Source organism: Marmota monax, unplaced genomic scaffold (genome assembly GCF_021218885.2).
Source record: "Marmota monax isolate L192 unplaced genomic scaffold, Marmota_monax_Labrador192_F-V1.1 WCK01_AAM20220418_F8-fsc00082, whole genome shotgun sequence".
Classification (NCBI taxonomy): domain Eukaryota; kingdom Metazoa; phylum Chordata; class Mammalia; order Rodentia; family Sciuridae; genus Marmota; species Marmota monax.
The window spans coordinates 7,182,361-7,203,842 of NW_026695207.1; positions in this window are offsets into that span (position 1 = coordinate 7,182,361).

Sequence of the window (21,482 nt, forward strand, 5' to 3'; positions counted from 1 at the left end):
TGTGGGTGCCAGGCACCCAGAGGCACTAAGCTGCCTGCTGTCCAGCCCCCATGCAGGGCTCTGCAAGCCTGTCCAGAGGCCCCAGCCAGCTCCTGCACTTGGCCTCTGCAGCTGACCACGTGCCTCTTGCTGACTCTGAAGGGTGACCCCTGGCTGCGGTGAGGGGACAGTGCCCGCAGGTGACTCCAGCTGTGGATCTTAGTGGGCAGCTCAACTGAGGAGGGACAGCACCCAAAGTGAAGGGAGCCTCAAGCAGCAGGCCCCTGGGAGGACAAGGCCCACCTCACAGAGCACTGGGCCCAGGGCAGGCGGGGTCAGGGGACGGTGTCTGCCTCTGGAGCAGGGCCGGGGTGTGGAGGAGCACTGTCCCGTCACAGGGGCAAGGGGAACCGTCTGCTAGGGGAGCCAGCCCAAGGAGCCCGAGGAGGTGCACCTGGCACCCTGCTGGGAGGACCCAGCTGCCAGGGTGGTAGGTGGGTGGGGGCGGGAGGCACCTGCGGCTGGAGCTGAAGGGGCCACCTGAGTAAGGAGGTCGGAGCAACGGGAGGGCTGGAGCACAGGCTCTTCCCGGGGGCCTGACCCCTCAGTCCCCAGCTGCTGTGGCAGGAGGAGTCTGAGCTAAGGTCCCTGTGGGGAGGCCTGGGGGTTGAGCTTGGGGCACGGGGAGGACAGAAGAAGACAGGGAACCACTCGGTGCATGGCCCTTCATGACCAAGAGGTAGGCTGTAGGCCATAGATATGGTCAGTCCAGGGCCCTGCCTTCCTGGGAGACACCTGTGCCTCAAGGGTGTCCTGACCCTATCACGTGCTTCTGCTCCTAGGACTGCCCTTGGCTGAGGGAGTCTCACAAGGTCAGGAGAAGGTGCTGCACAGGGACACCCTGGGAGGTGCGAAGGGGTCCCCAGCAGCAGGCTCTGCTCCAAGGAGGAGAGAAGGAACACGAGACAGCCCTTGCCCCCCTCACTCCATCTCTGGGGAGAGGCTGGGTTGCCCTGGGCACTGTTGTACGCAGACCCACCCCTGCTTCTCCCACGAGTGTGCACTCACAGGGAGGTGTGAATGGGCAAGGGCCCCCAGGGCACTCACACCTGCAGGCGGGGGAGCAGGGCCAGTAGGCCCTTTGGCATGTGAGGGGCTAGAGTAGGGGCCATGTTGAGTCAGGGACACTGTTGCTGGTCTCCTTGTGTGGGGTAGCGGGGGTGTGTCCCAGGAGGCGCTGACCCCAAAGCAGGTGGGGTGACTAAGCAAGGAAAAGTCAGAGCGAGGAAGAGGCAGCTGGGACCCTTGTGCCACTCTAGTGGGCCAGGAGCCAGCCCAGCTCCTTCCACACTGGGCCTGCTTGGTTGCTGCCCACCCTAGGGAGGTCCCTGGGGCTTGTGCCTACCGTCCTCTTGAGCAGAGTGTCCTGGCAGCAGGAGTGACATCCACCTGCTCCACCGGCGGCAGGGTCCCCCAGTCCTGTTGACACCCTGCCCGCCATTCCTGGGTGTGACACAGAGGGTCTGGAGAACTTGGTCCTGCCTCTGGGAGGCGAGACACTGGCTCTGGCCTCCTGTCCTGACTCCAGGTCCCTCCCCTTTCCTGGTCCCTGCCCCTCTCACAGTATCCTCCTCTGGAGGAAGCAAGACCGGCCCCAGCACCCAGTGGTTCTCATTCACTTGCAGACTGCAAATGGGACCTTAATTGATGAATTTGATAGCAGAGAGCCCCTTTTCATGGAACATTAGCCCAAGTTCAAGATGATCAGCCTGAACACAGACCACAGCTGTGCACAGCATGCACCTGGGCAGAGCATAATTTGTGTAGACAAGTAGGTAGGCAGGCCCTGCTACCAGGCTGCGCGAGGACACCCCAGGACTGGGAGACAGCTGCAGGTGGCGGCACTCGGAGGCCTGGTGTCAGCGCCAACAGCTGTGTGCGCGCAGCATTGCTGGTCTCTCGGTGGCAGGGCGGGGGATTCAGACTTGCCATCTCTCATCTGATGGCTCCTGTTGGTCCCAGATGGAAAAGGAAGGACGGACCCTTCTCCTCTCTGTGAACGTGGCCTAAAGGAGGAGGTGGCGACGCCAGGACAGCAGAACCTTGAGGTCCAGGGGTCCACCTGCTCCTGTGTGGCACCTGCGGAGAGGAAATGGGTTGTGTGCTTGCTTGGACCTGGGCACCATCCTGGCCCCGTGTGGGGGGTGGGCCTCGGGGACTGTTCCAGAGTGCAGTGCCAGGGTGACGGTCTTCGGGTGATGGGAAGGGCAGACAGCCCTCTCTGGCCCATGATGACGGGCCAGGCCCACAGGACCTGGGAAAGAACCTCTGTCCTGGTAGAAAACAGGGCTCCTAATGGCTGCTGGTGACCTGGAGGGGACAACGGGCCCCATGGCTGTGCCAAGATACACTTCAGACACCGAGGAAAACGCTAAACGGAGGAGTCCAGAGTCACCCAGAGACAGAGGTGACGTCACACATAGCCCTGGAAGGCTCGCACTGGGCCCCTCCTCAGGTCTCCTGTCCATTACTGAGGGACCAGCTTCTGAACAGAGGCTGGATCAGAGCGTTCCTGCTGCAGTCGGTGAAGACGCTCTGGAGGGTCACCACTGTTCCCGTGGAGCCTCTGCCCTGGGGGCAGGGGCACCTCTTGGAACAGGCCTCCCCCCAGGCCTGTGTGCAGAGGCCGCTGGGCGTCGATCACGCCCGTGGGACTGCAGCCTGCAGGACTCTGCCCACTCGCCCCTCCTGGGGCCTGGGTTTGTGGGTCTCCTCATGATGTCGATCCTGAGGGCTCCTCACCTGCGGCGGCGGCTGGTCAGGGGCTCTCTGTGCATTTGTCACTTTTCACCTGTTTCTGTGGCTCTGCAACAGCACAGCAGCTGCAGAGCCCTGGACACAGCTGACCAGGGGATGCTGCTGGATCAGCGCCTGGAGGTGGCCCAGGGCGGCCGGCCGTCTCCATGCAAAGGGGCCCAGTTCACCTGCCCATCTACCCCACAGATCTTGTCACGACTTTGCTTCAGCTCAAATGTTTCTAGAAATCAGAGCATTTCCTTTTCCCGTGTTTTCTCTGTGTGCTGTGGATGGAACCGGGGCCTTGTCCAGCAGGCAGGTGCCTGCCGTGAGCTGCATCCCCAGGCCAGAGACCATCCATCTCATCCTGCTGGTTTCCAGTATGGCATACCATACTCTCCCTGACGCTGAGCATCTTCTCCCCTCATTTCACGGGACGTCCCCCTCGAAACACCTTCCGTGCAGGCGTCCCTACCTGGGGGTGCAGAGGTCTGGAACAGGCAAGCAGAGCGAAGAAGGGGCTCACACTCCTGTTTCCAAATGTGGCCCGGCTTGCCGCTGAGCGCCTTTCAAAGGGCCGTCCTGTGTTTAAAATAGATCATGGCTTATCATCCCACAGAAGTTTCCAGATAGGGGGTGTGTGTCTGTAAGTTTTCGTTGCAGGGTTATCCATCATTTGACAACCACTGTGTAGCGACACAAGCCACTGCCCACCTAGACCCCCACCTGCTACTGGGTGGATCTTGGTGCACAATAAATAAAACCAGGGAATATGGGATTACATCTCTTGGTGGACAATGAGGTAAAATTAAGAAATAGACATAGATAAATGCTGTGTGCCACTTAAACAGAGACACACGTGGTCAGAGGGAAATAGGCTTGGAGACTATTTAAAAATTGCTTGGACTTGTCCTGCATGATTGTGATAGTCTACCCTGTGGTCTGCTTGGTCCTATAGCCAGACAGCTTCATAACCAGAACAGTGACAGTGCAGGTGTAGGCCTGGGGCACGGAGGACCCGGGCTCTGGTTCCCACCCCTGGCCCCTAGGCCCCAGAGAGCACCTGTGCTGGCCTGACCCAGCTCTTATCTCCAGGCCACAGGTCTCTGACTTCTGGGAACCAGAGCTACTGGCTGGGCCTGCTGCAGGCTGCATCCAGAAAGCCAGCTCCTTCCTGACTCTCTCCTTGCCCGGGGGATTAGCCTCACCATAGCCCCCAGAAACCATGACAGCCTGAGTCCAGAAGTCAGGCACAAACTGTGGTCAGGAGGAGGGGTCTGGCCCAGAAGAAAAGCCAGGTGCTGCCCGTGTTTATGGCAGAGACGGGACAGTAGTGTGGCACTGAGGGCAATTGGCCAGGGCGAGGCACTAGAGTTGGCTGAGGCAGACCTGAGCATACAGGTGCCCTGAGGACAGCATGTGCTGGCTTCAGAGTGTCCCAGAGTGGCTCTAATAACACAATGGCTGCCATCACAGAAAGAAGAGGGGCAGGAGTGTTGCTCAGTGGTTGGAGCACCACCCAGAACTGCCAAAGACAAACATAGACTGCAGCAGAATAGTGACAGGCACCAGGGACGCAGAGTGCACACATTTGTCACCGAGGCCCCTCACCCACACCTGCTGTCCCTCAGGTCAGCAGAACACCTCCCCGAGGCACTGAGCAATACTGGGATGGGAAGGGACACTCTGAATCAGAGCCTGCTGTGGCCACCTGTGGGTGCTGCCACCACCAGCCCTGGCTCCCAGGGGAGTGGGTCCAGATTAGCAGGGTCCACAGCATGCTGGCCACCGGAGCCAGGGCAAGTGAAGTGACAGCTGGGTGGCAGAGCCACCCAACTGTGTTTGCCCCTCAGAGCTCTTCGATGGCAGCTGGTGATTCAGAGAGGCCTAGGCAGGTCAGAGCCTCCTTGCTTTGTAATTAAAAGGGCCAGGTGAGGTGGTGCACACCTGAAATCCCAGCAGCTCAGGGGGCCGAGCAAGAGGATCACAAGCTCAAAGAGAGCCTCAGCCTTAGCGAGCCCTAAGCCACTTAGGAAGACCCTGTCTCTAAGTAAAAAATTAAAAAGGGCAGTGGATGTGCTCAGAGGTTAAGCACCCCTGGTACCAAAACAGGAAGAAGGAAAGGCCACTTAGAGACCAGCGTGGCGCATGCCCGGCCTCTGAGAATCGACTTCCACCTGACTCCTGGGCTCTTGGCCAGCACCCAGCCCAGGCCTTCCCTGGCTCCCTGGGGACTCTGGCCCAGGGCTACCTGCGTGCAGGATGGTGATGACCACTGAAGCCTTGGGCCCTGCCCTAGCCAGGAGTCCCTGGGGAGACAGTGCGCTGGCCCACGTGTCCCAGGGGCAGGCCACGCCAGGCTCCGCATGCCCTGGCTGGAAATGTCACGGCACACGTCAAAGCCCCCACGCCTGAGGCCTCCACTGAGCCACTGTTGACCAAGTGTCTTCTGGCATTGTGAGCCCCGTGGCTGAGTTCAGGCCTGCAATGTCCTGGGGTACAGGTCTGTGGAGTGAGTCGACCCAGCCCACCCGCCAGCATTCCTTCCAGAACAACCCACACGGAAGGAATCCAAGCATGTGGACCCGGATAGCAGAGTGGGTGCAGCACCCGGGACTTGTACAGTCCAGCTCTTGGTGGAAGGGGCAGTAACACCCCCAACCCCATACACTTGAACCGAGGGTCACTCGTGGGGCGTGAGACAGGCAGACTGAGGGTGAGTCAGCAGAGGGGAGCTTCGTGAGGCAGCTGGAACCTCAGGGCCCTCGGGCAGCACTGCCCCAGCCTCCAAGCAGGGACGAGGGCTGAAGGGCTCCCGTGACTCAGCCCGCGGCCAGCTCCGAGGCTGGGTCCAGCTGCACTCTCTGCCCTGAGACAAAGACACGCTGACCACCAGGGCCTCCTCTCTTCTCCCCCTGTGAGTGAGAGCTGCCAGGAGGCCTCACATGGCTGGCCACCATCCTGTGTCAGGGATGGAGCCTGCACCCTCATCCACAGGCCCTGACACACAGTTGGTGCCTGGCGGACATTCTGCACCCAGCACACCCTGCTGTGGAGCCAGTCTCTCGCCAGGTCAGGAATTAGAAGTCCTCTTCTGTTCAAGTCCGTTTCCTTGGCCGGGAACCACTGACCATGCTGCTTGTGGCCATGATTGTCACACACGCCGTAGGGTGGCCCCACTGGCATCCGTGGGCAGAGGCCAGGGAAGCAGCACCCCAGTGTGCAGGACGGGCCCAGGACTACGAGCCGCAGATCCACCGTGTTGGGCACAAGCAGCCCAGCTGGGTAAGCGAGGAGCTCGTGGGGAGCGTGCAGAAGTGGCAGGCCCCTGGGGGAACTGCTCTCGTCGCAGGGGTCTGTGCAGCCCGGGAGGCTCTGCGGGAACCTGCCTGCTCGGGCCTTTGCTCTCTGCTCCACAGAGCACCACACCTCCACCACGAGAGGGAGCGGACGGCCCTTGGCCGGTCCAGGCAGTGGGAGGCCACCGCCTGCTATCACCTTTATTTCCAGGAGATCAATTCAGACCACAGCCACCAAAGCTTAGATTCCACTGTCTTGCTTGGTCAGAAGGCTCTGCGCTCCCCTGTCATCCCATGGCTCCATGACGAGTGTCACGAGTGGCACAGCTAAAGTGGGTACAGGCCCAGTCCCATGCCCCACTTGGTGTCACGCCATGCCACCCTGATGGCACTCTCCAGGAGCCACAAGCCTCTGGCCCAGTCACCCACAAACAAGCTACAGAACAAGCAGTGAGCGGAGAAGGCTGCAGGACCCGTCTGCATGGGTCTTAGCAAAGATGGACGCCACGTGGAGCCTCCGACAAGCCTCTGGAGGGGAGCCGCTGGGCACACTGATGGAGCCCAGCTCCACAAAGGTGAGCACATCGGGCAGCAACTTCCGACTGCCTGTGGGTGCTTCATGCAAACTGACCACCCAACCACAGGGACACTGGGTGACCATGCCACATGGTGAGCGCTGGGAGCAGGCTGTCAGGAAGGCACCTCGGCTGCTGCGGGGCCCCCACCCCTGAACCTCCACTGCGCCACTGTTGGCCGAGGGTCCTCTGGCATTGTGAGCCCAGACCCACGGAATCCACTGGACGGGAGACTCTGCAGCGGAGGCCTCCTCTTGCTCAAGGGTGGGGTTCTCTGCAGAACCTGTGGATCTCCCTGTGGCCCAGACCCTGCCAAGCTCCACGTGGGGTCCTGCTCAGGCATGGGCTGGATGACTGCTGGTCAGGCTGCGGGGCCAGCAGGGGCCTACGTGGAGGTGAGCTAGAGAGCTTGCTGGGGATCCCAAGAGGGTCCCATCCCTACCTGACCTCCCTGAGCCTCAGTTTCCCTGAGTGAAAACGGCATGGTGCTCTCTGCCTGTGGGGCTACTGCCCAGCACTAAAACCTCCTGGTGCCCGCTGTCCCTCTGTCTCCACGCTGAGTGGCCCCTGGGCCCTCTGACCCCATCTCCCCTCACACAGCAGGTCACCTGTGCTGGCCCCAGGCAACAGCAGTGCCGGGAAGTGGGTTTGCCTGCTTTTGCTCTGGGCACCGTTGGCGCAGATGCCCTTCTGTTGGAGCCAGAGAGCAGCTCCCAGCCTGCGCCTGCTGCTCTCCCTCAGTCCCGCCAGCAGCAGGGAGCCGCTGCCACCCGCTCCGCCATGGAGCATCACGTGGCTGGTGGACCTCTGTGCTTTGGACAAATGAGGCATGAAAGGTCCCCAGCCACCTATGGATGTGCTTGGGGACAGCAGGACGAGGTGCTGGGGCAAGACCCCTTCTGGACCTCGAAGGGTGCACCCTATTTATTTTTTAGTTGTAGTTGGACACAATAGATTTATTTTATTTGTTTATTTTTATGTGGTGCTGAGGATCAAGCCCAGGGCCTCACATGTGCTAGGCGAGCGCTCTACCGCTGAGCCCCAGCCCCAGCCCAGGCAAATTCTTATTAAAAGCTGAAAAACAGTGGTGACCTTTGGATCAGGATGGGCCCTACGTGTCCCGCAGATCATGATGGAGCTGAGAGCCCTGGACCTAACGTCGGGGCTCTTTGCTCCTGTGTGAGGGGCGATGCCAAGCTCCGCCTGCTGGAGGACAGCACTGCCCCTCTGCACAGTCCCTGCTGCCCGGGACAGTGAGTGGCTGCTGTTCTGAACTGCTGCTGCCCACACTGTCCAGACTGGGCTCCTGCTCGCAGGACAGTTGCTGTAAGGGGTTTGCCGTGCTGGGCCGGCTGGGCCTGGAGCATCGCTGGGCCTCCTGGCTGCATGGGAGGCCTGGGGCGTGTGGGCACCGCTACACTGCTCCAGGAGACCGCAGGGTGCCCCTGGGATGGAGGCCTCCCTCCCCGCAGTGTCCACTGAGACCTGCATAGGGAGTGGGCACCACTGTCCCAAGCCTCCCTTGTCCCCGAAGCAGCAGCCACAGCACCGAAGACAGGCGCCAGGCCCAGGAGTCCACACCTGTGGCAACCTCGCAGGCCCACGCGGAATGCTGGGCTGAGCTGCTGTCCTCCTCCCTGGGCGGTCTCCAGGGCCCACGGCCATCAACGCCTACACAGCACACCAAAGATCCCCCGCTGAGGGGCACAGCCTGCACCCTGCCTCCATGGGCCAGGGATTCAGGCCAAGCTACTGGGAGAGGACCCCTCCAGCCCAGGAGGGCCATGGAGGGACACAGGGGACCCCCAAGGTCCCTTTGGTCTTTCTGTCCTCATGTCTGGAGTCACTCACAGGGGGATGGGTCACCAGTGGGTGGTGGAAGGTGGGCCCCAGAGGGGATGAGGAGAAGCCACGTCTCTGCAGAAGGTGGAGGAGCCAGATGGCCGCTGTCTGACACTCGGGTTGAAGGTCGTGTCAAGTGGGTAGATAGACCTGTGGGTGCACAGAACCCTGGGGAGAAGTTTGTCTTCTTGTTCCTCGCTGTGCAAACAGCTGGCCTCACACTGAGCGGCTTTCACGACCCACCCTCTCTGTCCGTCCCCTCCCTGTCGGTCCCCTGCCTGTCCGTCCCCTCCCTGTCCGTCCCCTGCCTGTCCGTCCCCTCCCTGTCCGTCCCCTTCCTGTTCGTCCCCTCTCTGTCCGTCCCCTCTCTGTCCGTCCCCTGCCTGTCCGTCCCCTCTCTGTCCGTCCCCTGCCTGCTTCTGGTCCTGCCACTTCGCCCCTCAGCAGCGTCGGCTCTCAAGCCCCTCCAGGACCCTCCTGGTCCCTCCAGCTGGCCCTGGGCATCAGAACTGCCCTCCTAAGAGTCAAGCTGAACTGATGGCTGTGCTCCCTCAGGTTTCTCAGGCCAGGTGATCTTTCTAATCCCAACTTTATTGTGTAATTATAGTACGGAACATATTATCTTTCTCTTTATTCTTCCTCTCTCGGTTAACGGTAAATTTTATTGCATAAGTAAATTACACGTGCCGTGATTCATGCCTTGCAGCCTACGCACCAATTAAACCTGGAGTTGACGCAGGCCAAGCACAATTACGTGTAATCTGCGAATGGAGTAACCATTTACTTGCTCTGTAGTAATAGCAGAGCCGTTTAGCTACATGGTGGTTGTGCGCACGGGGCCAGCCAGGCCTGGCGTGGAGATTTGTGCCTCTGGGAAGCATCCGGGCAGCACGTGGCTGCACCCTCCCAGGCCCATGGACACCTCCCTTCGGAGGCCAGGACAGAAGGCAGCCACCTCTCTTCCCCACTCCAGCAACTTCTGCAGTCAGGGACCCCCAAGAAAATGGCCACTTGAGCTGCTGCCCATGCTGCCTGGCCCGATACCCTGCCTGTCTCAGAGAGCACAGCCCTGACCATCTGCCTGCAGAAAGTCTACGTCCTCAACGCAGGCAACTGGTCAGGGATGGCCATCAGCATCGGGCAGAGGAATAGCCAGCCATCTCTGCTGAATGACGCTTCTGTCTCCACTTTCCTCTTCTGAGGGTGCCTCTGGGGTACAGGGGCACAAAGGCACGTGCTCTTGGCACAGCCCCCTGACTCCTTGGTGTCCCCCAGCCAGGGGTCGCCTTCAAGGGCAACGTGCTCCCAAGGATATTGTCAGAGGTCAATGACTGTAAGGCACAGGAAAATCACAGAACATGGAGGGTTGTAGTCAGGTACAGTGATCCCCTGGGTAACCTCTGACCTTCCTGCACAGAGGGTGAACAGGAGCCCTGACACCCTATCAATTAATGAGGGAATGGGGACATCCCACCAGTGCAGATGAGACCTGGAACACAGTGCACATGCTGTTTGTTCAGGACGGCGAGATCTGCAAACGCCGGCCTGTCCACGGGGCATGACCAAGTGCCCCCATCACGCAGGGCTGAGGCCACCTCTGGGCACAGGAATTATATGCGCTGCTACCTGCTTCCCCAGGTTAACTCCTAACTCAGTGGAGTCAGTAATACCTGAGACTAAGACCAAGGCACACACCCGCAGGGGGCAACGCCAGAGATTCCAGCATTCCACCTGAAGGATCCCGCAGACGCTGCCCATCCCAAAGTCCGGGGCGTTTCTTTCCATGAGGAAACAAAGATAACTAAGAATTCCTAGGAGGAAATTAGAGTAAAGCCCCCCGTGGCTAGAATCAGAGGGAGGCTCAGATTGCCTCTGTTTGAAGGCCAACACGCCTGGGCAGGGACTGGAGTGCCTCCGTGGCCAGCGCTTCCCTTCCAGAAGCGAAGCCTGATGGCCTCACCTGCACCCCGCTTGCTTTTCCACGAGAGGGTTCTGATCGCTTGCGTCCCAACGCAACCAAAAGTGCCCCCACCACGGTCGCCTCGGGGAGACCATGGTGATGGGGGTCCAGGCTGCACCTGCCTCCAAGCCCCTCCTGCTGCAGTCCTCGGAGTGGCTCTGCCGCCATGCCAGAGGACGCTCGGATGGCCCTTTCAAGCCCCTTGGGGAAGCCTCCCTCCCTCCCCCATGCCACAGAGAACACCAGCCTCCACAGCCCCCTCCTCGCTCCACCTGTGCGGAGACTGGCCACGAGGGCTCACCCTCCAGGAGGAAGAAGCCCCGCCAGCCCCGCGGGTCCCCCTGGCCCCGCTCTGAAACCCAACGGCAGCTAATGGTCCTTCAATTCACAACCTTCGACTGAAGTTAAACGTACACCGTGGCTCCTCTCGGCCAATCCCCTTAAGTTCACTTTAAGCCACTTGCATCAGGCACCTATTAAAACAAGAGCGAGAAGACTACCCTCCCTAGGTGCCTAACTGACCCAGAGAAAGACGCGCTTGGACTGGGCGCGGCCGGGGGCTCTTCCCCTAGTGCTGCTCTCAGAGCCGCCCCACGTGGCCGTCCCCCAATGCCCCACCGTCAGCACCCTACCCACCATCACAGGGCTGAGGGTGGGGCTCCATGCACCCCAGACTAACTCACAGGACCCCGAACCCACTCAGAGGGGTCATTGAGTTCTTTGTCACCTCATGAAGAGACGTAGTTGCTGCATAGACATGTGAAACGCAGAGGGAGCCCAAGTAGCCCGGCCTCCTCCTCCTTGGTGGCCCTGAGACAGAGGTTGCCCTGAGCCACCCCAGCGCCCACCACACGGCTCAGACGGGCTGCGGCGCGGGGACGCTCCTTGGGCGTGCTCAGCCTGCGTGCTGGGCTTGCTGGTGTATGGCGCACCCAGCCTGCGTGCTGGGCTTGCTGGTGTATGGCGCACCCAGCCTGGAGAGCTGTGAGTGGCCGGGAGGCACTGGGCCAGGTGCAGAGGTGGGAGAAGCAGCAGGTCAGTGCAGGCCCAGGGGTTAGTGCTCCTGTGCCCACACTGCTGGCCGTAGGGCTGCTGGTGTTTCCATGTCAAGTAGGGCTCTGAGGATGAGGGACTGAGGCCCGTGTTGGCCAGGGTCTCTCAGGCCCCAGAAGGGAGCTTCCACAGGGATGAGGTGGCCCCTGTCACCACCTGGCTCAGAGCCTCTGGAATGCACCAGATGGCCACTGTGCCTGCCCTCCCCCAACCCAGCGCATGCCTGCAAGGTCAGGCGCCCGCTCCGGCCAGCTGACGGGTGTCATCTGGCAGCCGCTGGCTCACGTCCTGCAGCAGGGCCGCAGCAGTAAGAGCCTTCCAAATACCACAGCGGCAGAGATGCAGACGTGACAGGGAGAGGCGAGGAAAGGTCACCGGCTGACACGTCCTGGCCTCCCAGCTGTCACTGCCAGAGCGCCAGGGGCCAGGGAAGCCGAGGGACAAGTGCAGGTGCAGAGGGGCAGCACCTCCCTGGCAGCACAGAGCTCCAGGGAGTGGCACGCCCACCCCCCTCCCAGCCCAGAAAGCCACAGAGACTCAGGTGCTGGGATCCAGGCCCAGCAAAGAGGTGGGTTCTGTGTGCACGCGTATGACTGTGCACGTGTGCACACGTGTGCTCAGAGCACGTGCATTGCGTGCCTGTGTGCTGTGCGCATGTGTACGTGCATGAGTGTGCCACACACACACACACACACACACGAGTACATGACACAGAAGGCAGCTCTCCAGGGAGCCATGGGGCCAGTCCCTCTGGGTTGAGAGCATCTGTGACACAGGTGGTGTCTATACTTCTCCTTTTAAAACTCATGATGTCAGGGCTGGGGATGTGGCTCAAGTGGTAGCGCGCTCGCCTACCATGCGTGCGGCCCGGGTTCGATCCTCAGCACCACATACCAACAAAGATGTTGTGTCCACCAAAGATCTAAAATAAATAAATAAATATTAAAAATAAATAAATTAATTAATTAAAACTCATGATGTCCCCATGTCACCGTGGGGCAGCCAGGGTCCTCTGTGGAATGGGACAGCGAAGCCTGAACAGCCAAAGGCAGGTGCTTCCTTTATAACGTGAGGCCCCAAGACCAAGTCCCAGGGCCTGGCGGCTCCCAGTGCCCTCGCCCACAAGCGCAGACCTGGCCTCTCCTACCAGGACCCCGGCACCACATTCAGGGAGAGCCCTGCCCTGAGCATGCTGTGGGGCTGGGGCTCCTGAGCCAGCGGCCACTGTGTTTCTTCGCCCTGTGGCACCCTCAGCCTTCACCATTCCAGGAAAGAGTATCCAAAAGAAAAGAAGGAGTGAAAGGAGAGAGGGGCAGGGAGGAAGGTGAGCGCGGGAGGGCCGCAGGGCTGGGCTCCCAGGCGCATTCCTCCCCAGAGCCCCGAGGCTGGAGGGAGGAGGAGGCAGCAGGCAGCCTTGGGAGGCTCGGCCTGCAGACAGGGTGCTGGAGGAGTGGAGGCCCGGGAGGGCACCGGCAGTGCTGCCCAGGAGGCTGCAGGACCTGGCCTTCAGGTGGTAGGGAGTGTCCCGGTGATCGACAGGCCAGCCTAGGAGCCCAGCCTCCTCCTGGAAGCAAGAAGAGCAAGAGCTTACCCAGAAACAGAGGAAGCCAGGCCGTGAGCAGCAACGGCAGGGCTGGCCCGGCCAGAGCCCCAACCCTCCAGCGGCCCCGGAGGGGAAGGGAGCCCAGGGCTGGGCAGCGCAGCCCAGGGCTCCGGGAGCAGAGGTGGCGAGTCTGCGTCCCACGGCTTCCACACTCCCAGCCCTCTCTGGCCTCATGGTCCACAGTCAGGAGTGCACCCTCTACATGGACCCAAGGGTCACACACCTGCTGGATGATGACAAAGGCCATGCACACTCACCAAGCACACACGTGCATAGACACACACGTGCACACACACACACACACACCACCCTCACACGCACACTCACCCCATGGCTAACTCACAAGGAAGGGTCATGGAGACGTGCCGTGTCCAGGTGCCGTGGGAGAGTGGGGCTGGCCCCTCCTGCCAATGGAGCCACACAGCTCTCCTCCCAAACGCCATGTGTAAATCACACCTGCAATTGCCGTGAGCTCCTCGGAGCTCCACCTGTTCTTCAGGCTGCCCCATGCTGCCCTCGAGCACCATCCTCTGGGCCTGGCTCAAGCTGCCCGCCTCGCCATGGGCAGCTGCCCTCCTGTGCACCACCACAGGTGTGGACCCAGTGCGCGCTGTGGAGGGGACTCATTGGAATCCACTGCACTTGGCATCATTGTGAGAGTGAGTGTGAGCCCACGTGTGTGCGCACGTGCATGATGTGTACCATGGAGACCAACCCCAAGGACGTCAGTGAAGGGCCCCAGCGTTGCAGCTCTGGGACTCCCCACAGGGGGAGGAAGGGACCTGTCCTGGTCAGTGTCCCCTGGAGCCAGCTGTCCTCAGCCCCACGGCAGCTCCACCAGGAGCCCATGTCTCACGCTGTTTCTGGTGGAGTCTGAGACAGCCCTTCGGCCCCCTTAGGGAGCCTTCCCTCCACAGAGTGCTGCAGGCTCAGCCTGTGTTTCCCAGGAGGCCGCTACCGAGGACCAGTCCCCTGGCGGAAGCTGGACATGCTGCTCTCAGGCTGCCGGATTCGAGGCAGGAAGGAGGAGCGCCTTCCTTCACGATGGATGCCTGGGTGATGTTCTCTCGCGGTGCTGGGAGATGTCCACACCAGCCTCCTGGCAGGACTGACTGGCACTGGAGAGACCTGACGGGGACAGGACAAAGCGACCCTGCGCCTGGTGCTCCTGACATGATGCACGTCACAAACGGAGCCCCTGCTGGTGCATGTAAGGGGAGGTGGCACCCTGTGGCCAGGGAAATGCAGGTCATGGATGTTGTCACAACCCTCTTCAAGCCTGGGCCATGGTCAGCACACAGGACATGTGAGACCATTGCCTAGGGCCTCTGCCCCATGACTCTCCATGGTCAGCCGCTCCCTGCGGCTCCCGCAGACCCCGCCAAGCCCTCCCTCCCGAGCTTCGCCAGGAGCTCCTTCACCCCCATGGTCCTGGGTGTGAGGGAGGCAAGGGTCCCCCACGTGGCCTTCTTGTTCAAGCTCTTTGCCACCTGACCACGGAAGTGCCCCACCGAGGCAGGCCAGCACAGGGAGTCAGCACCTGTGGCCGTGCCTCTGCTGCCCTCCTAGGGACCAGCAGCACACACCCAAGGACGTGGACCTTACCCCACTACACAGACGCAGGTGACCTCAGAGGCAGCCTCACAGAGAGGGTCAGCTTGAGCAGGAAATGCTCAGGTGCAGTCAGGACCGGGGAGGAGGTGGCCCAGAAGGGGCCAGGGGGCATTTGTGGGACGGCCGGTTCTCAGGGTCACAGTGGCATGGGGGTCAACAGGCCCAGCTTGGCCCTCCCAAGGTCCCTCAGGCTGAGTCTGGCCCCAGCCCAGCCCAGCCCACAAGGGTACTTGCTGGGCAGCTGCAGCATGCTGACCGTAGGACTCTGGTCAAGCGCTGACGTGCCTCCCCCATACCAGTCATCTGGTCATCAGCCCAGGCCTGGGCTTGGCTGACAAGGACACACACCTGAGGTGCACATTGCTGCAGAGTGTCCCAGACCTGTCACCTTCAGAAAGCCTGGGCGTCCCCGTGCCCCTCTGGGCCCAGCTTCCCTTTGCTGGAGGGCCTGGCTCTCTGGGGAAGAGTTGGTGGGGAGGGCAGGCTCTGCGCCTCCATACCCACATCTGTAGAAAGGGACACTGCTGCCTCTGAGCCCCGTGCACAGGGACACATCCACTCCTCCCTGCTGGCTGGAGCACCTGCACATACAGCAGGCACCTCTCTCACTGTGCAGGGAGACACTTGCAATGTCACCTCCTAGAGTGAGCAAACGCCTTCACGGGGAGCACAGGGAGGCAAGACCCACTGGACACCTGCTTTCTTTCTCCCTCTGGAGTGAGGCCGTGGGACAAGTTGTCTGCAGAGACCTCCTGAGTTCCTAACAGCATGTTCCTGTGTAAAAATGTCACCAGGAACACAGCCACAAGAGTGGCACATGCCTGCTCTCCTCTGAGGTTGGGAGTGAGGGCAGCAGAGCTGGCCCCTGCCCAGAGACTCAGGCGGCTGCCCAGTGAGCCCCATGCCTGCAATCGTGTGCCCAAATCATGGAAGTTATTCACACACGTGTAACTGCACACGGGCAACTGCCTGGGGTCACATGCCTGCGGTCACATGTGCAAGCATGCAAGAAAACACATGTGTACCACATACTGCAGCATGCGTGGGAAACACACGTGATCATGTGTGTGAGTTACATGATGCAATGTGATAAGATCTTACATATATGATCACTAGTGTGGCTGCACACATGCACTCACACAGGTGCCCCTGCACGTGTGACACGTCCCTGACCTCCTGCCTCCTGGGGTCCCTCACAAGATGATCCCTCAGCTGCGATTTTCGCTCCTGGGAACCAGGATTTCATTTCTGTGCTCGGTTCTGTCCCTGCCAGCCCCCGGGCTCCTGAGAACCTGTCAGGGCACTGCAGACACACGGCCCTGCCCAGCACCAGGCCACCTCTCCGGCCGTCCCTCGCCAGCACGACATCCTCTGCTGGGCCTTCTGCCCTGAGGCTGGGAGCTGCCCTGGGAACCACGTGGGGTCCAGACCGCCCCTCGGTGAACACGTGCTTCATCCGCACAGCAGAGGCGGTGCCAAAGGGCTCCCAGGGCCTGACCAGGGGCCAAGAGGCCACTGATTTGGGCTTCTCCTTCACGGAGAGAGAGGAGGAGGGCCCGCTGGGCTGGGCGCTGGACGGGATCGGGTCGGACAAGGCCAGTGAGGACCCAGGCAGGAGGAGCTCACTGAGCAGTGCCTGACTTCCGGGGCTCCCTGGATAGGACTGTCCCTGGAACCCCCTCAGAGGTCTGCAAGTGGGGCTCAGCAAGGTTAAGCAGCTGTGGACAGGCAAAGGGGCTGTCTGACCCCAGGGCCCCGTGTGGGAGAGGGAGGGACTGGACAGAACTGTCACTGCAGGTGAAGAAAGCCAGGGCCACCAACGCACCACGCTGAAACCACACAATACATAGCCAGGTGCACACACGTGCTCCTGTCTACGTACATGCTCATGTGTGCAGGCCCGGGTGCAGATGTGTGCAGGCCCACGCATGTACTCACACGTGCGTGTATGAGGCAGGTGCAACGTGCTCCACGGCAGGAAAACATGATGCCCTCCTTGGCTGGGAGCTCGCCCTCTGAGAGCACCAGGCCCCGGAACCTGAGGGCAGCTGTGTGCGGCAGAGGCCAGCTCCGAGACTGTGGACCAGCCTCTGCCCCCCCCCCCCCGCCGCTCCCATAAGTGCCTGGGGTTCCAGGAGAGACAGGGAGTGGCCACTGGTCCCCAGTCCCCACACTGTGAAACCTCAAGCCCACAGACCCCACGTGAGGATGAGAGGAACTGGCCAAAAGGAGATGAAACCTCGGGGACCCTAGAGGACCTTGGACTGTGTCTTCCTGGAGACTCCATGTGCCATACAAACCCAGGGGAAAATCCCGGGTTTTAGGCTCAGGGATCACCTCCCATTGATAGCCTGAAATCTCACCCCTCCATCAATCCATCCGCCATGCTCCTTCTCAGGAAAGCACCACGAGCAAAGACTCCCCCAGACAGCTCCAAAGCAGAGCCGAGAGGTGCCCCAGCACCATCCTCACGGATCCCCTTGCAGGTGTGAGTGAAGTGGCTTCTGGTGCTGAGTGGGTCACTGCAAGCTGCGTTCCACACTGGAAGCTAGGCTGGAGAAAGGGCCTAGCTGGATGCCAATGTTCATAAGGCATGTACACAGGATATGGGAAGTGGGCTGTGCCGGCTAAGTCCAGGCGTCCCGGACAATGGCTAATGAGCCAGGACTGGACAGCCACTGTGCTGAGGAACCTGTGGCCATGGTGTTTGTCTCTCCAAGGAATAGGGACGTTGAGCAAATGCCCCGAGAGGGCAAGGGAGTTCCTGCCAGTTATTTATTCCTGTATTTCCAGAATGTGGTCAGAACTGGCCCCGCGCCTGGACGTGTGGAGATCTCCACGTGTGGTGCTGGATGGATGAAGGGCGGACCTCCCAGGGACTTGTGCTGGATCCAGCGTGAGACACCAGAACATCTGCGCATCAGCACCTGCAGCTACAAAGTCAAATTAATTAACCACGCTCACACCATGACCTTCAAAACACGCCATCTCCTGTCCTCTGGAAAAGGCAGCTGTCGTCCGCCTGCTTGTGCAGCCTGCTCTTGCACAAGCACACAAGCCCCACTCATCTGCATGGACAAGTGTCACTCTATTAGCGACTGCTCACATGTGTGCATGGCAGGGACGGGGAGGGAAGGCCAGGCACAACAGGCGCAGTCAGAGAAAGTTCCGAGAAGTAAGGACACTTCCTTCTGCCTTGGCAGGTCTGGCTTCCACTGAGAACCACCGTCAACGGCCAGCACCCTGGAGGAGAGGCGCAAGGCCCACATCCCTCGAGACACAGGCTGCTGGTCCCCTGCAGCCTCAGACCAGAACCCACCCCAGGACCCTGTGGGTCCCCAAGGCCATTGCCGAGGTCCCCCGCATTTATCCACGTGCTGAAGGCCCCCCCCTCCGGCGTGACAGCAGCTCTGCGGCCTGTTTTAGGTCTTCCTGTTTCTATCATAGGTCAGCATTTGCACAACGGTCTCCACATTTTCACGGTGGGTGCAACTTGCCTTTCACATGCAGATAGCAAACACTTTCCTTGCTTTACTGGGATTCAGGTTTTGGGGTTTTTTTTTTTGTTTTTGAGTGGAGAATATAAAATGTAATTTAAAGATGTATGTTGATTAAAAATACCTTTTCCTCCTTGGTTGCATATTAAGATCTCATTTTTTATTATTTTGATAAGTTGTTAAACTGGAATGGAACTTATAATCCAGAAAAATCTTCAAAAGATTGTAAATCACCATTTTTTTCCCTAATTTTTTTTTCATTTTGGCGACACATGTGTAGGCATGAGTAATGAAATGTGCCTTATAAAATACTGTCAAGGTGCCTTCATAATGACATAAGCCCAGCTGTAGCCCCCCAGCAAACATTAGGTCATTTGTATGGCGAAGTGGTCCTCATAATGAATCCAGTACAGGCTGCTTAAGAATGCGCAGCATTTTAGTGTGCGTCAGGCTGTCCAGACTCCAGACAGGGGACCTACCAGCTGTCCCCACAGCTTCCTGGTCAGGTGTGGGTGGATTCTGCACCGCAGCGTCTAAGAGGCCGGGCTGCGGGCACCACGGTGTTCATGTGTCCCCTCTGCAGCTCACTCAGTCACAGGGACTCAGAGCAGGGACCACCCGGGGGGAGCTGGCTCTCTGATTCTCCACTGTCACATGACCTGGGGACAGGATTCTGGGACTAGGTGTCCTGTCTGGTCTGAGTAAATGGAGATTATCTTAAAGGCTTTTACAGACAGGAGGCTGTTCACTCACCAACGAAGGAAGAACCTGTGGAAATTTAAATTTCTATTTTTTAAAACAAATAATTCAGCTTTGCCCCTCCATGCCCCTGGTTTGGCCTGGACAATGAAGTGACAGAGTCACAGAACCCAGCACAAAGCCCAGTCCGCCATCTGTGGGGACATTCCTTGTCTCCAGACGAAGTGGCACTGAGTCAGAGCAGCAGGTCCTTCTTCTTCCTCCCCAGACCTGCCCCAGCATGTCGGCAGGCCACACGCCACCTCCATCCTGTGATGGCTGCACGCCGGCTGCGTGGCCTGCGTGTGCCAACGGGAGACATGTGCAGCCCTGAGCAGGGACGGCCCAGCCTCCAACCCCCTTTCAGAAGCAAATTCATGCAGGCGCTCATGCGTGCCCCGGAGGCTGGCGGGTCTGGGTGTCTGGAGCCGCCGCGCACTGACGCGCTGACAGGCGGGCAGGGCCCCAGTCCAGGCTGTCTTCACAGGGCCCTGCCTCTGACCACTCAGGAGGCCTGGGGGCTGTCCCAGCCAAGCGACCCCTCTATCTCCTGTGGGTGACAACACTCCTCTTTCAGCTTCTCCAGAGGTCGAGCCAGATAACCAGCTGCCCTGGGGGGCTTATCTGCATCCTTCCTCCCCAGCGTCCCTGAGAAGGGACAGAATGCAGAGGGCCTGCAAAGAGCTGAGATAGCCCGGTGTGGAATGACTGGGCAGGTCCTGCAGCAGGACCCAGGCCATGTGTCCCTGGATCTACGGTTCAGGGGTCACTGGTCCAAACCAAGCCATGTGCACTCACTCCTCGGCTACACCTCCTGCTGCCCTGCCGACCACGGAGCCAGTTGGTTTTCTGGAAGTGGCAGGCGGCCCTCTGAGGGGACCCAGTGCGGTGGGGCAATGCTCTCCCCAACATTTCCAGCCATAGCTTGCTCTCTGCCCAGCCCCCGAGGGATGGGAGTCCCCCGTGGGCAGCAGGGAGAGCACTGCCTGGTGGCATGGACCACAGATGCCCATGTGGTGACCAGCATGGTCCATCGCCTTTCCCAGCCTGGGGCAGCGGGGCCACAGCAGGCAGCACCTGGGTCTTGCAAACCCTGGAGGGCTGGAGCACCCTCCAGGGGGTCACAGTGGCTCTCCTGACCTCGGCTCCTGCATGTGCCCCGGGACCCCTGTGAAGCAGGCAGGGCTGGGCATGGTCCCTGGAGCAGTGTACCTCTGCCGGCTCCTTGAGCCGCTCTCCTCCTCATTGCCCTCCGCTTTGAGGGATGTGGGGAGAGGGGCCGCCGCACTCCCCCTCTTCCCACAGAGGCAGGCATGGCCAGCCCTTCCACTCTTGAGGGCCTGGATTAGCGTCTCGAGGCTGCAGTAGTAGAGCCACACAGACAGGGCACTCAGACAGAAGAAACTTCTTCTCTTGCCCATCTGGATGCCGTAGAGCTGTGGTCAGGGTGGGCAGGGCTGGGTCTCCCAGAGGCTCCAAGGAACTTGTCCTGGGCCTCTCTTCCAGGCCTGGCCAGCCTGGGCCACAGACACATTGCCCGCCTGTGGCTCCACGGCCCTCTTCCAGGGTCTGGGTCCAAACTCCCCTTGCGAGGGACTGTTGTGGGGTCGAGCACACCCTGGTCCAGTAAGACTTCTTACCTTTACACGGCAACAACCCACTTCTTAATTAGGTCATTTTCTCAGGCTCCAGTAGAGACGAATCTGGAAGACACTATTCAGGCTGGTCCAGGCTGCGGCTGGCACGGCCTGGCCCTGAGAAGCCCGACCCCTTGCTCAGCCCACCGTCGGGTCTCACCAGCACTCTGCGCCCCACCTTTGGTATGGCCTCCTATCCCCTCAGCAGAGCCGGGACTTCCGGGATGGCATCGGCCACGGGAGCCCTCATGAGTCCTGTGCAGGTCAGGACCACCCCAGGTGCCCGGCCCCCTTTGCAAAGAAGCTGGCTCTGGAGTCCCCTCTTCCTGCGGGCAGCACAGTTCCACAGGTCGGTGAGCTGGGCCTCGGCAGCGAGCACCTTGCCATCTGCCCTTCAGAAGAGGCAGTTTTGCTCCCTGGGACCCTGGCATCTTGGTGCGCTGGGGCTGTCGGGGCTTCTGTGCCCATGACCCGCAAGTGGGTGCATGCCTGCTGCAGCAGAGGCTGAGCACAGACCAAGGGCCAGGTGCCCTGGTCTGGGAGGTGCAGGAAACCCTGCGCGAGGACAGCGGTTCAACAAGGGAGTCAAGGAGAAGGCCTTGTTCCGACATCAGGGGGAGGGAAGAAGATCATGTATTAATTAAATAAGGGACTAAACAGGACAAACCTTTCGAGCAGGAGACATAACATTTAAGAATAAAATCGACGCAGTGGGTAAAGGTCACAGAAGATCAAGTAAGGAGCTAATAGTTGCGCTTTTTCCATTTTCTTATCGATCAATATTACATTTTTCCTAGCTAAAATGCAGCCGCAGAGTTATCGCTGACCTTTTCCTCACCTTCCATTGTGTATAAAAATCACAGCAAAATAACAAACGACTTTATAAGCC